Genomic DNA, 16189 nt, shown 5'->3' with positions numbered 1-16189 from the left:
GACACAAACCGCTGTCGACTACGTGGGAGTCCAGCGACATAGCCATTATGCTAACTGCTGGTCCCAAATTACCAAGATAGTTAATACATTAAAAACTTATTTGCGTTAACTTATACAATCCATTAAAGAGGTGTAAACATATTTCTGTATCATTTCACAACAGTGATTTTCCACTATCTGCCTTTATGATTCAAATTATTATAAAACAGATGACATTATAATTGGATTGTTTTAAGTTCTTATTTTCATTGTAGAATTTCTTTTGAAACAAAGCAGATAAAAAAGATACCTAATTTAAGCGAAATTAAAGTAGAACCAAGGTTTTCTATTGCGATAAGCAGTGCTAGAGAAAGTTTGAGGACAGATGAATAAAAAAATGCATTTTAAAAAGATTGTATTTATTATTGTCAGACAAAAAAACTTTAAGGTAAAAAACATTAGAATCAAGATGGACTATTTATTGTACTTACTCATGAGGAAGGAACAATTTTTCATTTTTGTACATAAAAATTCATTCTTTTTAAAAGAATTATCTAGTTAACTTTATCATTACTATCATTGTTTTTAAAAATTTGCTACAGGGCACATGTGCTCACCAGAGAAAGACAGAGAGAATGAAAAAGCAAGCTGCCAGGTCCAGAACTCTAACTGTGGTGGACCATATGGGAGTCCAGCACCTCAACCACCATGCCACCTCCTGGCCCCCCAAAAAAAGTTCTATATTTTTATGCACCTGATTTCAACTTCAAAATATATAAAGCAAAATTTCAGAGGAAATACAATAAAAAATTAAATAACTCCACATAGTGAAAAATTCTATTTATTTATTTATTTATTTATTTATTTATTTTGGAGGGGTTTTGCTAAAGGGCGCGTGCGCTCGCCAGACAGACAGAGAGAGACAGTGAGATAGAAAGCGAGAAATCACCCCCCAGGGGGGATGGTCACGCCGCAATCCTTTCTCCTCCGTTCTCCTCTCGGGATCTTGGGCACGCACGTGTGCACACACGCCCAGCGTGAGTTTTAAGCCACCGGGTCCAGGACGCGAACCGTGGTCGACTACGTGGGAGTCTAGCGACATAGCCGTTACGCTAACTGCTGGTTCCCTCTTTTTATTTTTTTAAGGGTCTGTGTCATAGAGTATGTGAGCTTGCCAGAGAGGAGAAAGACAAAGAGAGAGGGAAAGTGAGAAATCATCCCCCAGGGGTGATGGCCATGCCACAGTCCCTTCCTTGTTTTCCTCTCAGGATTTCGGGCATGCACGAACATACACCTGGTGTGATTTTCAAGCTGTGGGGTTCAGAGCTTGAACTACTGTCTGCCATGTGGGAGTATAGCGCCTTACCATCATATCAACTACTGCCCCACCTCTGCATTGTTTAAAAATAATGAGAGATAGAGAGCAAGAAGGAGAGTAATAGGTATTTTCAACAGGGTTTCTCTATGTCATTGTCCTCCTGCCCCAGCCTCCAAGGTAGCTAGGACCACAGGAACACCCCACCCCACCTTTTTAAGTTAGCAAAGTGTATATTTGAATGTGCAAAAAAAAAAAAAAAGAAAGAAAAAGAAAAAGAAAAGAAAAAAGAAAAAAGGTGTTTGTCAATCTCTACCAATAATTATAATTCTTTTTTTTACAGAGAATTTTTTTCTATAGGGCACATGCGCTTGCGAGAGAGAGAGAGAGAGAGAGAGAGAGAGAGAGAGAATGCTGGAAATCACTATCTCTAGGGGATGACCACACCCAACCCCTCTTCCTCCATTCTCCTCCTGGGATTTTGGGAACGCATGCACATGTGACCCGTGTGAGTTTCAAGGCACTGGGTTCAGGACTTGAACTGTGGTCCACCATGTGTGAATCCAGTGACGTAACCATTACGCTATCTGCTGCTCCCAGTAATTGTAATTCTTAATCCCAGAAACCAAAGACAGCTTTTCTCATCTTAAAATTTGTCTTTGGATACTGGAAGTAACTTTTGCCACAAGGTTTTCAATATTTCTTCAATCCAAGCAGGCATTCATTGGGAAATTGTTATGTTTGTGTGTGTGTGTGTGTGTGTTAGAGAAAGAGAGAGAGAGAAAGAGAGAGAGAGAGAGATAGAAAGAGAGAGAGAGAGAGAGAGAGAGAGAGAGAAGGGGCTGTGTGGGCATGGGGAAGTGTGCAGTGAATATTTCTACTTTCTATAACTGTTTTACAATACTTTTACTATACTTTTTTTCTCTTTTGTTAGTAGATATTGTCTTTTATGATAAAGTTCCAGTACTGGTGTTGAAAAAAAGCCTGGTAATAATACTGTTAGAAGCAGTCTTTTAGTTTTTTTTTTTTTTTTTTTTTTAAAGGCAAAGTGACTTGCCCTAGGCTAGAAATTCAATGACCCATTCAAAACCTACTCTATTGCTCTTTTGTTTTTTAGCTAGAAGCTATTATCTAGATCTCTAAGCCACTTTGAGGAGAAGGCTTAGAGATCTAGATAATAGCTTCCAGCTAAAAAGCAAAAGAGCACTAGAGCAGATTTGATAGGCAATGGATTTGAGCATTAAATTCTGAAACCAGCCACCTAGGTCAATTTTTGTCCTTTTCTTTCTGAGGTTGTTTATTAGTTTCATTTATACTCCTTTAAAACAAAGAGATATGGAATTTGATTTTTGGGAGTGAATTTTTGGTTTCTTTTTCATCCAGCTAGCAGTGTCAGCAACAGAATCAGCTATGAAATTGAGGTGCAGTTGTGTTGGCATGAGAAGAACAAGACTGATCCCTACCCCTTTAACCCTGCCACTCTTACTGAGGGAGTCGGAGACACTGAGGGGCCTGGAGGGGCTAGCTTTCTGATTTGATACTTGTAAGAAGCCTTAGGGGTCCTTTCTTTTCTAGTGTTCCTCCTTGATTGTCCCAGGAGTTATGCATTCTCTCCCATCCCTTCCTCCTAACGTAAGTTTATTTTATATTAAAAAAAAAAATTTGCATGACTCTTTTTCCACGTTTGATATTTTAATTTGCCAGCTGGTGCATCGCATTGATGGATGAGAGAGAGAGGGAAAGCGAGAAAGCACCCTCATTGGGCATGATTATGCCGCAATCCCTGCTCCTCTCCTTCTCCCTCCTTTCAGGATTTTGGGCACAAACTCACCTGCGACTGGCGTGTTTTGCAAGCCAGGAATCAAACTGTGTGATTAGTCATGTGGGATCCAGCTGTCTTAACCACCAGGCCATGGGTATTGTTATTTAAAAAACAGTGTTGGATCAGTTGAACACACACATTATTTGCAACTTGGATCTGAATGTGAAATTGGTATTAATGTCATTAGGAAGTCTAGGAAGTCAGAGATACAGGGGTAGCCTACTATTCAAATATGTATATAATTATAGTTTATTTTCTGTTTAAACAATAGTCATAGTAGAAATACTAAGGAAACTTAGAAAACATAATAGGAATTATTTGTAAATTTACACATAGAAAATTTGATAGCGTTTTCTCAAATATATTTTCTGGGGAATTCTATGTAATTTGAAAGTACATTATGTATTTTTATAATCTACTTTCTAAAAATTAACATTTTATTAGAACATTTTTCTGTATACTGATGCATTATTTAAAAACATTTTGAATGACTGAAGAGCATACTAAAAATATATATAATTAAATTAATCACCCATTTTCAGTCATTTGCTTCCCTTGTTTTCTTACTGTAACTGAAAATAATTCTGTGGTTACTATTTTTTTTTTTTTTGGAGAGATTTTCACTATAGGGCATGTGCGCTCGCCAGACAGAGAGAGACATAGAGACAGAAAGCGAGAAATCACCCCCCAGGGGGGATGGTCATGCCGCAATCCCTCCTTCTCCATTCTCTTCTCAGGATCCCGGGCACGCACGCACACGCGCCCGGCGTGAGTTTTAAGCTACCAGGTTCGGGACGTGAACCATGGTTGACTACGTGGGAGTCCAGCGACATAGCCATTATGCTAACTGCTGGTTCCCTTCTGTGGTTACTTTTTACATAAGGTTTTTATTTTTTTTTTTGTCTTTCTAATTAATTCCCTAGAATAAATTCATAGAAGTTGACTAAAATTGTTCTCACTAAAATACCAATGACCTCCAAGTTGCAAAAGCCCAAACAATCTTTTTTCTCTTTTTAAAAATTTGTTTCTTAATAAAGTATCACCAGCTTATATGAGGAAAAAAATTCTTTTTTCTCTGAGGGAGAAGGAGACCCGTTGACAGGATCTTATCCCATCCTCCCTATCAGCCTTCCAGTCAGTCAGGATCATAGGCACATGGCATGGGCAGGCATGCCTAGTGTGTTCAGGTCACCCTAAGATGTGAACTTGGGTCCCTCAGATGGCTCCAGTATCACTTTCTGTTCTACCACAGATGGACCCCAGAATGCTTCTCATTTTTGTATTTATTATACAACTTCTCAGGAGTGCAACCACCATGCTTTGCCTCTACAGTCGAACAATTTCAGTAGCAACATCCTTGTCCCCTTCAATTCTCTTTTCTTAGCCTATTGTATCTACTCTCATGGCTTTAAATATAAGCTCTGTCAACAATTCACTTGTTTCTCTTTCCCACAGATTTCATTTCTGACCTCATTTCTGACATCTTCATTTTGGATGTCTCACAGACGTGTTGCACCTAACACCTTCAAGCCTGATATTGTTCCCTTCCCAGCCTATTTCTCCTCTGGAGTTTCTTCCTGTCAATGAATAACCAGTTACCCCTTGGGTCAGTTGCTCATGCTAGGGGCCTGTTGTTGACAGAAAATACCTCACTTCAAGTTCTATGAATTCCATATTCAAAATAGTTCTTAAGTTTATCTTCTTCTGCCAGTTCATCATTTTATGTCATTATGATCTTAATAGTATCAAAGACAAAAACTAAACAAAGCGATTGATTTTGGGACCAGCAGGTGGGGTAATGGTTACGTTGCTGGATTCCCATGTAGTCAACTGTGGCTTGAGTCCTGGACCCGGTGACTTAAAACTCGTGATGGGCATGTGTGCATATGTGCCTAAGATCTGGAGAGGAGAGTGGAAGAGAAGGGATTGTGGCGTGGCCATCCCCACAGGGGGTGATTTCTTGCTTTCTGTCTCTCTGTCTCTCTGATGAGCACACATGCCCTATAGTAAAAAACCTCTCTCTCTCTCTCTATATATATATATATCAAAAAGAAAGAAAGAAAGAAAAAAGATTGATTTAAGTAAGACTTTTGAAATAGTGAGAACACTCTGATCTGAACATCAAGAGTGTATTGAGAATCACACAGGGCACACGTGTGTGTGTGTGTGTGTGTGTGTGTGTGCCCAAAATCCCAAGAGGAGAAGAAAAGGAATTGTGGTGTGACCATTTATCCCCCCGGGGGGAAGGGGAAGGTGATTTCTCACTTTCCCTCTGTCTCTCTCCGGCACGCGCCTGCACCCTAATAGGGTGGTTTTGTCTTAGACTTTTACTGGGGTGGGTAATGTACAGCTGGGATTTTTGGCCAACTGAGAAAGCCTCAGTGAATGGAGTCAGAACATTTATCTCTGTGTCTAGTTAGTGTCAAAGGAACAAATAATTATAACCTCAGCTTCCCATTCGTGAAAGGATGGGAAGTTGGAGGGTATAAAAGGAAAGGGTTTGTGTTCAGCCTTGTCACACGTATATAAGGGAGTCATCTACTAGTCTTACGAAGGTCATGAGAAAAAATAGTGGGGAATCATGTCATGATTAAAGTCACGTGGGGAAGGATTGTTCTTTACCCTAAACCACTTCTGGCTAAGCAAAAGGTTGAGGAGATATTTGTCACTGTTTTCCTGGAAGCACAGGGCACATGGAGTTCACTATTACCAGTCGCCTTCTAGATGATCTTCCTGAATCCCCCTTTACTCTCATCTAATTAATTTTCTACACAGTAGACAAAGGATCATTTAAAATTTCTAACTGATCTTATGCGCCTGCTTAAAACTCAGTGACTTTCTATTTATGGCATGATGCAAATCTCTTAGCGTGGCCTACCAGGGCCTTACTCTGTTTACCCCAGTCCTTCATTCTATGCCTTATGGATGCCAGACTTCTTACCATTTTGCGTTCTTCCAGATACTTTCATATATCCTTCTTTCTTTCTGGATTCTCTTTCTTATTCCTTCTCCCCTACTTTATCTGGCCACTTCTACCCAGCTGGAGCAGTCAGCTTAGGCATTTCTCTGAACTCCGCTCTACCGCCTTCCGATTAGATTAAAGCCTGTTATTTATCCTCATAGCAACCTGTTCAATGCTTATTCTCCTGTAAGTTTTTTTGTGTGTGAGATTTTGTGTCTTGCTTTCTTCCTAATCTGTAGAAGAATATCCAACTTTTATTGGTATTCAGTAAATTTATCTTAAGCATGTGAGATCATTTATATCATCAAATGACCTTTCAGAAATGTTGTCATAACTTAAGTTCCCATCAGCCATTTAAAGTTGTGCTGGCTTTCCTGCGATCTTTACCAAGTCGGTAGGAGAAATATGGTTTTGTTTTATTTTAATTTACTATTTTCATTATACTGAAAATGGACCTTTTAAAGATATGTTTGTTGACCATATTTATTCTTTTGTGAACTATGTTATATCAAATTTTTATTGGATTTTTTTTACCTTATATTGATTGATTCTGAGTTATTTACACATTAAGATGACTAATCCTTTGTTAACGTGTGACAGACGCTCTCCTTCGACTAACTCACGTCGGGTTTCTCTGACTTTGCCCAGCCCTTAGAGTCTGTCTTTCGTCCAGCAGCTCCATCAACTTAGTCCAAGTTGACCAAGAATCTTGCCGAGTCAGTATATCGATCCCCCCTCCCCATCTTGATGTCTGATGAAATTCCACCCTCTGCATCTTATTCTAGCCTGCCTTCAGCAATAATCCTGTCAAGTTAGTTCAAGCAGAATCTAGGACTTTTGGTCTTATCCTTGATGCTTCCTCTTAGTCATTTTCTATCATTTGACCCCTCCCCACTGCTCTTTGGCTATGACTCTTCACTTGTCTTTCTATTTGGAGTTAGACTGGTCTCACTCCCTACCACAAATCTCATTTTTTTAGCACCCCACTGAATAAAATCTGCCTTACCGCTCTTTAACAAGTACCAAGAATAATTTTTCTTTAAGACTTTATAGATATTTTCTTAGTTTGTCCTTCATCTTTTAATTTTTGTTTATGAGATTGACCTGATTATATATAGAGTTTTGCATTTGTTTTAGGCTTATTGAGAGAGAGAGAGAGAGAGAGAGAGAGGAGAGCAAATCTTGACAGGGCCCTCACCCCCATGCCCTGTAGCCAGCTAAGATCAAGGGCATGCCCATGTGTGTCCATGTTGAGGTAAAGTCAGAACTCAAACCTGGAGCCCTCTCACATAATCTCTAGTAGCACCCCTACTGACTACACCACCATTGCTTGGACTTTTTTTTAATATCTGATCATTTATATTATGGTTTTTACCTTTGCTTTTATGTTTTGAACATTTTTATTGTCACCTAATTACACCCATATTTTTTTCTGCTTGATTTATGTTGTTGTTTTTGATTTTTGCCATAGAGAGTACATGCTTGCTAGAAAGAGACTAAGAGAGACAGTGAGAGGGAAAGTGACAAACCACGCTCCAGTGGGGATGGCCATGCCACAGTCCCTTCTCCTCCATTCTCCTCCTGGAATTTGGGGCATGAGCACCATGTATGTGTGATTTTTTTGAGTGACTGGACTCAAGCCACAGTTGGCCATGTCAGTGTCCAGTGTCCTAACCACCATGCCACCTGCAGGTCCCTGCTTGGTTTATGTTTAAAAAAATACATTTGGAGGGCCCACAGGTGGCATGGTGGGATTCCACGGTTTGAGTCCCAGACCCTACTTCTTGAAAAAAAATGCCAGATACATGTGCGTATTTGCCCAAAATCCTGAGAGGAGAATGGAAGAGAAAAGATTGTGGTATGGTTATGCCCCCTTCGGGGTGATTTCACACTTTCCCTTTGTCTCTCTTTAGTGAGCACATGTGCATTGTAGCACACATCTAAAAAAGAAAAAAAAATACATTCAGGTTTATTGTGGTGAATGGTATGAGGTATGTTTCTAATTTTATTATTTTTCTTATATATATATATATTTAAGAATAAAGGAATAAGGCTAGTCCTATGCCTGGTGGTTAAGGGAGCCCTGTCTCACACAGCCAAAAATGCAGTTCAAGTCCTGGCCTGACCGCTTGTATGCATGTGTATGTGCATGACCCAAATCCCAAGAGGATGTAGAAACAGAAGAGAAAGGATTACAGCGTGACCACATCCCACTGGATGTTGCTTTCGTCCTCTCTCTCCCTCTGGTGAGGGCATAAGCCCCTTGGCAAATTTTACAAAAAGGGGAAAAATACAAAATATTTTATGTATTGAAATAGTATTAAATACTAATAACATAAAATGCTTGGAATTTTTCCTTTAATGAATTAAAAAATATCTTTAATTTGCTCCTAAATATTATTTCTTTTATCACCCCAGTTGCTTTCCATAGCTGTCTTTAACTGGAGGGGTGTGTGTGTGTGTGTGTGTGTGTGCGTGTGTGCGTGCGCACGTGCATATGTGAGTGTGTGTGTGAGAGAGAGTCGCAGCTGTCTATCTTGTTCCTTCTGCCCTATTCTCTGGTTATTTACCATTGGCCATTGCGGATGGGGTATGAATCCACACGACCACCTTTCCCATGAACTGTCCAAGAATAATTTGCTGTAACTGGGCATAGTAATATCTTCAGTTTGAGTAACACTTCATGATGTTCAAAGCACTTTTCCAGTGTCTTATTTGAGGCTCACATTCTTTTGTGTGTGTGTATTTGTGGTCGACAAAGCAGGCTTTATTAAACCCGTTTTGCTTACTCTAACTAGCATGATTAGTAGAGGGGGATCTGAGATTAGAACTTGCTTTTCTTTAATTCTCAGTCTAATATTGCTACACATGGGTAACTAAGGTAGAGCCTTGGAATAGGACCCCCCTTATTTTTGTTGTTCCTCTGTATTGTGAAATGAAATGACTTACATCTTAAGTCCTGTTGGTTTTGTGTACTAAAGCATTTACTTTGGAGGTTTCTTTTTCTTTTTTCTTTAATATACTAATTTCAGTTTGAGAACAATAGTCAAATTCATAGTAATGTATGAAAGATTATTTTGATTACTCTAAAGTAGACTCAGTGGTTTCCAAGTTTATTTCCCTTCTCAGCATTTTTACAAAATCGAATGGCTCTCAATATTTACTGAGAGCTACCTGGACTCACTGATCTTGGCTCAAAGTCTATTACTGCAAGAGGTTAAAGCTGGAGATTTTGGCTCTGAGCTCCTTACTTCAAACTGAATATAGTCCTTTAAAAAATGAAATTAGTCTTCTCAAAGAAAGGAAAATGATTCCATATTTCTAATAATGCTATTATTTCTTACACTTCAATGCCTTTTTGGTTCCAAACTTCTTGAATGATAATCTTCATTTTTCTATATCTGGTAGGTCTTTTAATCTGGAATTCTATTTGAACGGCTGTTCAGGGTGTTGGCAAGAGGTATAAAGCATTTATATTTTATTCTTGACTGGCTTCTGATTGAGAAATTGAATGGCACAAATGTTGAAAGACTAGCTTGCTGTAGACATAATGAAGCAAGCAAAATGAAATCTCCCATGTATAAAACTGGAATGTTCTTTACTTTTTATCTTTTAGGTACAGGCTTGTGCCACATTTGACTTTCTTGCCATAGGCAAGAAAGAAGCCAGGGTGATGGGATGGATTCCTTTTTTTTTTTCTTTTTTGGAGAGTTTTTTTGCTCTAGGGTGCATGCGCTCACCAGAAAGACAGAGAGACAGAAAGCGAGAAGTCACCTTTTGTGGGGGTATCCATGCCGCAATCCCCTTCTCCTCCATTCTCCTCTCGGGATCTTGGGCACGCATGTACATGCACCCGGCGTGAGTTTAAGCCACTGGGTCTGGGACTCGAACCGCGGTAGACTACATAGGGAGTCTAGTGACATAGACATTATGCCAACTGCTGGTCCCAGTGGGATGGATTCTTATAAAGAAAGAACCCTCCTCTCTCTAAGAAGCCCTCAAAAAGAAGCGAGTCTATGGTAGGAGGGAACTGTAACACATTTCAGGTACAGACATCACTGTCCTTACATTTTTTTCTTTGAGATTTAAGTTCTATTTAAATATCATTTTAGCATTGGGTAATATTTATTCATATATTTTAAAGGTATTTATATTATGGTTTTTACCTTTGCTTTTATGTTTTGAACATTTTTATTGTCACCTAATTACACCCATATTTTTTTCTGCTTGATTTATGCCAGAAAGACAGAAAGAAAAGAGAGAACACCCTCTAATAGGACAAGGTCACTGTAGTTCCTTCTTCATTTCCTCATCTTGACAAGATTGGGGGCATATTTGTACATGTGCCTGGGGGGGTTTTCAAGCTGCTGAAGCCAGGATTCCAACTGTGGTCTGCTACGTGATTTCCCAGTCCCTTCAATGCGAAGCTATGGGGCCAGCCCTCAAACTGAGTTTTTAATAAGATTTACAAAACCATTTATATTAAATTGAAAAAGGATGGATAATCTAGGAGATTAAACGCTAAATGTGAATCTTTCTACATTTAAAAAAATGATAACTATTCTTATTTGTTTTTTTCTTCCATGGTGATATACTACAAGAGTCTAGACAAAGTCTCTGAAGCTAGAAAATAATCTTTTCTTATCTGCCTCAAAGGGTTCAGCTCTTTATATAGGCTATACAAATCTTGCCCATTGCTAAAATGTTTTTTGAAGAAATTGAAAATTTAGAAAAATGTAATGAAGAGAATGAACATGGAAAATAACTCAGACTTCTATCACTCAGAAATCAACGTTAATTTCTCTGTTATTGTTCTCAATCTTTTCTCTGTGTCCATGAATGTAGTTAAAACATAGAACAATCCTAAAATTTTAAGTTTATTTTTCTCCCCCATGTTACTATACAGTGTTTCTTTTTACATGATAGCCAACATTCCTCTACAATATAAAAAGTGTACTGAACCAAGGCCAAGTCATTAATATGTTGTACAAAATCACAGAACCTTGGAAAACAGCTACAACCAAGTAATTCTTTTTGGCATTTGATTTTAGTCTCTCTATGGTTCACTGTATGTATAGGTGCTCGAAAATTTCTGTTCAGTGGATGCCAAATGTCAATATGAAAAGCAAAATAGGCTAAGTGAATAAAGATCACTATTTTTAACTTTTTTTCCCTCGTGTGCTGTTTCGGGTTCTCTGAGAAGCAGATATCAACAAGGGATTAAACTACCAGAAATTCACTGGAGGAAACAGCTGTGCGAATGAATGCGAGGGAGCTGGAGGTGACTGGAATCGCTAGACTGACGCAGGCTGACCTCTACGAAGGAGATGAAGAATCAGACAGACTGAGCCTCAGACGACAGTTTGAATGTGGTTCTAAGACAGTTTCAACATCAAGTCCTGAGCCAGTCTCCTATCAGAGAAGCCCCCCATCTTTCAGCGAGGGGCTTGCCTTAGCGCTCCTCACATGTCAGTCACTGACTGAGAGCAGCCTTGGGGACACAGCCTGGCCACTAAGACGATAAAGGATTCAGGGCACTTGGAGCTTTCAGTCAATTACATTCTCTGCAGAAAGATTTCAGTGGTACATTTTTATGGACACTACACTCCTAATTTACTCTTTATCGGTTTTTACGATAAAGGTTAAAACTGGTGCAGCATTTATCCATTCTCCCAACCTAGAAATCTTAATATCATAAGCAACTTTTCAAGTGCTTTTGACTTTTTCTTTTTCTTTTTCTTTTTCTTTTTCTTTTTCTTTATTTTGTTTTGTCTTTCTTTCTTTCTTTCTTTCTTTCTTTCTTTCTTTCTTTCTTTCTTTCTTTCTTTCTTTCTTTTTCTTTTTTTGGAGAGGTTTTTTGCTATAGGGTACATGCACTTGCCAGAAAGACAGAGACAGAAAACAAGAAATCACCCCCCCCCCCAAGGGGATGACCATGCTGCAATTTCTTCTCCCCCATTCTCCTCTCGGGATCTAGGGCATGCATGCACACATGCCCGACATGAGTTTAAGCCACTGGGTCAGGACTTGAACTGCAGTCGACTACATGGGAGTCTAGCAACACAGTCATTATGCCAACTGCAGGTCCCCTGACTTTTTCATAACTAGCTTTCCAATATTCTCCCCCTTGTCTATCCCAAATACAGTGTGTCAAGTCCTCAACAGTTCTCAGGCAGACCATTACGGTCACCCTTGAACTGGTCTCTGTGTCCAATCACCACCTCCACAATTCACTTCATGCTGGGAAATTATTTGTAAAATATGGTTCACTTGCTTGCTTAAAAATTTTTCATGGTGCTCAGTTACCTTCAGGACAAATTCAGAATTCCTTAACCCCTTTCCAGCCTCAGACCTCACCACTTCACACTCGACATATTCTGTCTCCGAGAACTACCTGGGATTTTCCACTAATCTCCCAAACAATCTGCTCTTTCATGCCTGCACACCTCAGCCCACGTTCTACTCTTGCCTGGAGTTCCCTTCCCATGCCATCCTCTAAAGAACTTAAACTTATTCCCATCCCACCCACCCACCCCCAACAGCACTAAGGGTTTTGCCATATTTTCTTCAGAAATTTTATATAGCTATATTGAAATATAATTCACATGCCATAAAATTCACCCATTTAATCTTAGAATATTTTTATCACACCAAAGAGAAATCCCATGTCCATTAGGAGTCACTTCCTGTCCCCCCACCCCGAGCTCCTGGCTGTCACTAATGTACTTTCTGTCTCTATGGATTTGCCTATTTTTGACCTTTCATATAAATGGAATCACATGTGTGACTCTTTCTGAAGTGTCTCTTTCAACCAGAATGTTATCAAGGTTCAAGCATATTGTAGTATATATCAGTAATTTTACTGGAAAAATAATATTTCATTGTGTGGATATATCATATTTTATTTACCCACGTTTATTGGTTGCTGCCTATTTGGCTCATTTCCCCTTTTGGCTATTATGCACATTCATGTACAAGTTTTGTGTGGATCTATCTTTTCACTTCTCTTGAGTATATACCTACAAGTTTCTGAGTCATCTGGTAACTTTATGTTTAACTCTTGGCGGAAGTGTCAAACTGTTTTCAAAGTATATGCCCCATTTTAAATTCCCACCAGCCACATGTGCGTGTTCTAGTTTTTCCACCTTCTTGTCAACACTTGGTATCATTATGTCGTCAGGAAAGTTTTGATGTATTTTTCTATGTGTTTTTTTGCAAAAATGTGTCATGATTTCTGAGACAATCCAATATCTTTTTCACCTAGGTTTTATTATTGATGATAGAGAAAGAGAGAAAGAGACACACACACACACACACACACACATACCCCTTGATAGAGTCTTGTCATGCTGCGATTCTCTTCTTCCAGTTTTTCAGCCCTTCAAGATATCAGGCATGGGACCAGCAGTTAGCGTAATGGGTATGTTGCTGAACTCCCATGCAGTCGACCACAGTTCGAGTTCCAGAGCCGGTGGCTTAAACTCATTCTGGGCACATGTGCGTGTGTGCCCAAGATCCCAAAGAGAATGGAGGAGAAGGGATTGTAGCATGGCCATCTCCCTGCTCTTTCTATCTTTCTGTCTCTCTCTGTCTTTCTGGCGAGTGCACACGCCCTACAGCAAAAACCTCTCAAAAAAAAAAAAAAGATATCAAGCATGTGTGTGCCTCAGGTCAAATGGGTTAAGAATATGAACTGGCGGTCAACCATGTGGCTTCCAACTGCCAACTGCTCCATCTAGGTTGGGCCTGTTTTTCATTTGTTTGGTTTATTCTAAGTTATCCTAGTACACATAGAGCAGTATCTTATTGTTGTTTCAAGTTTCATTTCCTTGATGGTTTAACATTATTTTTAAAAATATGCACTATATGTCATCTTTTTTTTTTTTTTTGTCTTATTTAATTCTCTGGGTCAACTCCCATCCCTGTACTCTGATGGCATTCCGCATATATCCCCATTACCTTGCCTACTGTATTGGGCGGTGACCATTTCTGCATAAATGTGAGCTCCTCAAGGGCAGAGATTGGCTGTTAATTCATCCTCTATTTCTAAATAGATCTGCTTCCTCCAGTGTAATTTAGAATAGATGAATCTCTAGCCATACAGAGTATATCCTTTATTTTATTCATTGCCTGGGTGGGTATAGACATGTACTCATTTTTGGCAGAAAGCTTTCTGGCCATAGCCCACAGTCTGATGGGATAAGTGTTAGAAAGGCATACTGTGTAAAAACTAAGATCGTCCGTGTGTTTCTGAGTCTCCTCCTAACTAACCTCCTAATATTTTCTCATTTACATTGAGGAAATTGAGGCAATTTACTAGAATTACTTCTCTTATTCCATAATTTAAATTAGTATACTTCTAGAAAATAATGCTAACTCCTTCAACAATGTGCAAAGATTGGTAAGCTATTTTGTTGATCTTTCTACAACTGCCCTTCAGGGTTCTGTCTTTTAGTATTTGAGGGTAGGAACTTCTCACTTCTGGTCATAAGCTTCATAAGCTTTTTAATGATATGCTAAAATTATATGCTCAAGCACACACATTTAAGGTGACATACAAATGTCTGTGTGTATAGAGGTTAACCGTAGCACAAGTGTTTTCCTTTGCAACAGAAATTAGTTTGGAGAGATAAAATGAAAACAAAACAGAAACACCTCCATAAGCTGCTTGGAATTCAGAAGTGTGATCCTGAAAGCAAAGGCTGGAGGAAGACTCCCTCTCTTCTCTTTTCCTCCTCTCTCTGTTTTTTTTTTTTTTTCTTTTTTTCCTTCCTTACATCCCTTTATTAAAAAAATATACTTCTTGATGTCTTGCTCTGTTAAAGGTAAGGGGATAATAATTAAATGTAAAATATGAAATAGGTTCACTGTTCAACATACAAAACACATAAGAATTTTGGGCAGAAGGGAAGAAGAAAAAAGTAGAAGGTGAAGAGAGTGGGGACAGGGTGACACTGTAGGTAGCTGGATTCTTCTGAGGTGGATGACCAGTGAGAAACTCTGATATAATGCAGTAGGGTCTTTGTTGTATTTGAGCACCTATGGCATACAGGTATGGTGATAGGCAATAGGGATACAAAGCCCATAGTCCCTACTGTGTGTTTCTTTGTTTGTTTTTGAAGGGTTTTGATATTTTTAAAAGTCAGAGAATTCAAATATAATGTATATAAAATCAAATCCATGCTTTTTAGTTAATAGGTATAAAAATATTTTTAAATAATTATTTTTATTTAATTTCATTTATTATTATTATTATTATTATTATTATTATTATTATTATTATTATTATTATTATTATTATTATTATTATTATTATTATTATTATTATTATTATTATTATTATTATTATTATTATTATTATTATTATTATTATTACTATTTAATTTGACCAGAGAGAGACAGAAAGGAGGGTGAGGAGAGTGCGAAAGCAAGCCATCAGGTCCAGGGCTTGAACTGTGGTTGCCCATGTGGGAGTCCAGTGTCTTTAACCACCATGCAACCTGCTGGCCCTACAAGAAAGAATTTTTAAAATGCAGCAATAATCAATTCCAACACACAGAACAAATCTATTGCTATCCCCACCAGAATTTCTTATTGTCCCTTATAGCCTATTTTTCTATCACTAGCCTGCTCATTGATCTGCCCCTAGAGTTTTGCCTATTCCAAAATATCTTATAACTGAGCTCATAGAATACATAGCATTTTTGGTTTGACCTCTATTATCTAGCATAATGCATTTGAAGTATATCTATGTTATATGTATCATTAGTTTGTTTTCATTGCTGGTTGGTACTCCATGGTAGGAATAAACTATAGTTTGTCTAGCCATTCACCAGTTGAAAGATACACGAGTGTTTGGCAATTCTAATCAGTCAAGAAAAGAGTTTTGTGTAAATGTAAGTATTTGTTTTTCCTGGGTAGATATGTGACAATGGGTATATTGGAACTCACCCTAAATGTATGTTGAATGTTATAAGATACTTTCAAATGGTTTTGCAAAGTAGCTATATCGCTTTTCACTCCTGCCAGTAATGTATGAGAGGTCCAGTTGCTCCATATTATCAAAGTGTTTCTGAGAGTAAGAATGACTGACATCCCTTCTTCTCCTTCT

The sequence above is a fragment of the Tupaia chinensis genome, unplaced genomic scaffold (genome assembly GCF_000334495.1).
Source record: "Tupaia chinensis unplaced genomic scaffold, TupChi_1.0 Scaffold139833_1, whole genome shotgun sequence".
Lineage (NCBI taxonomy): Eukaryota > Metazoa > Chordata > Mammalia > Scandentia > Tupaiidae > Tupaia > Tupaia belangeri.
The sequence above is the reverse complement of the archived record's forward strand: the minus strand, read 5'-3'. Positions refer to the sequence as shown.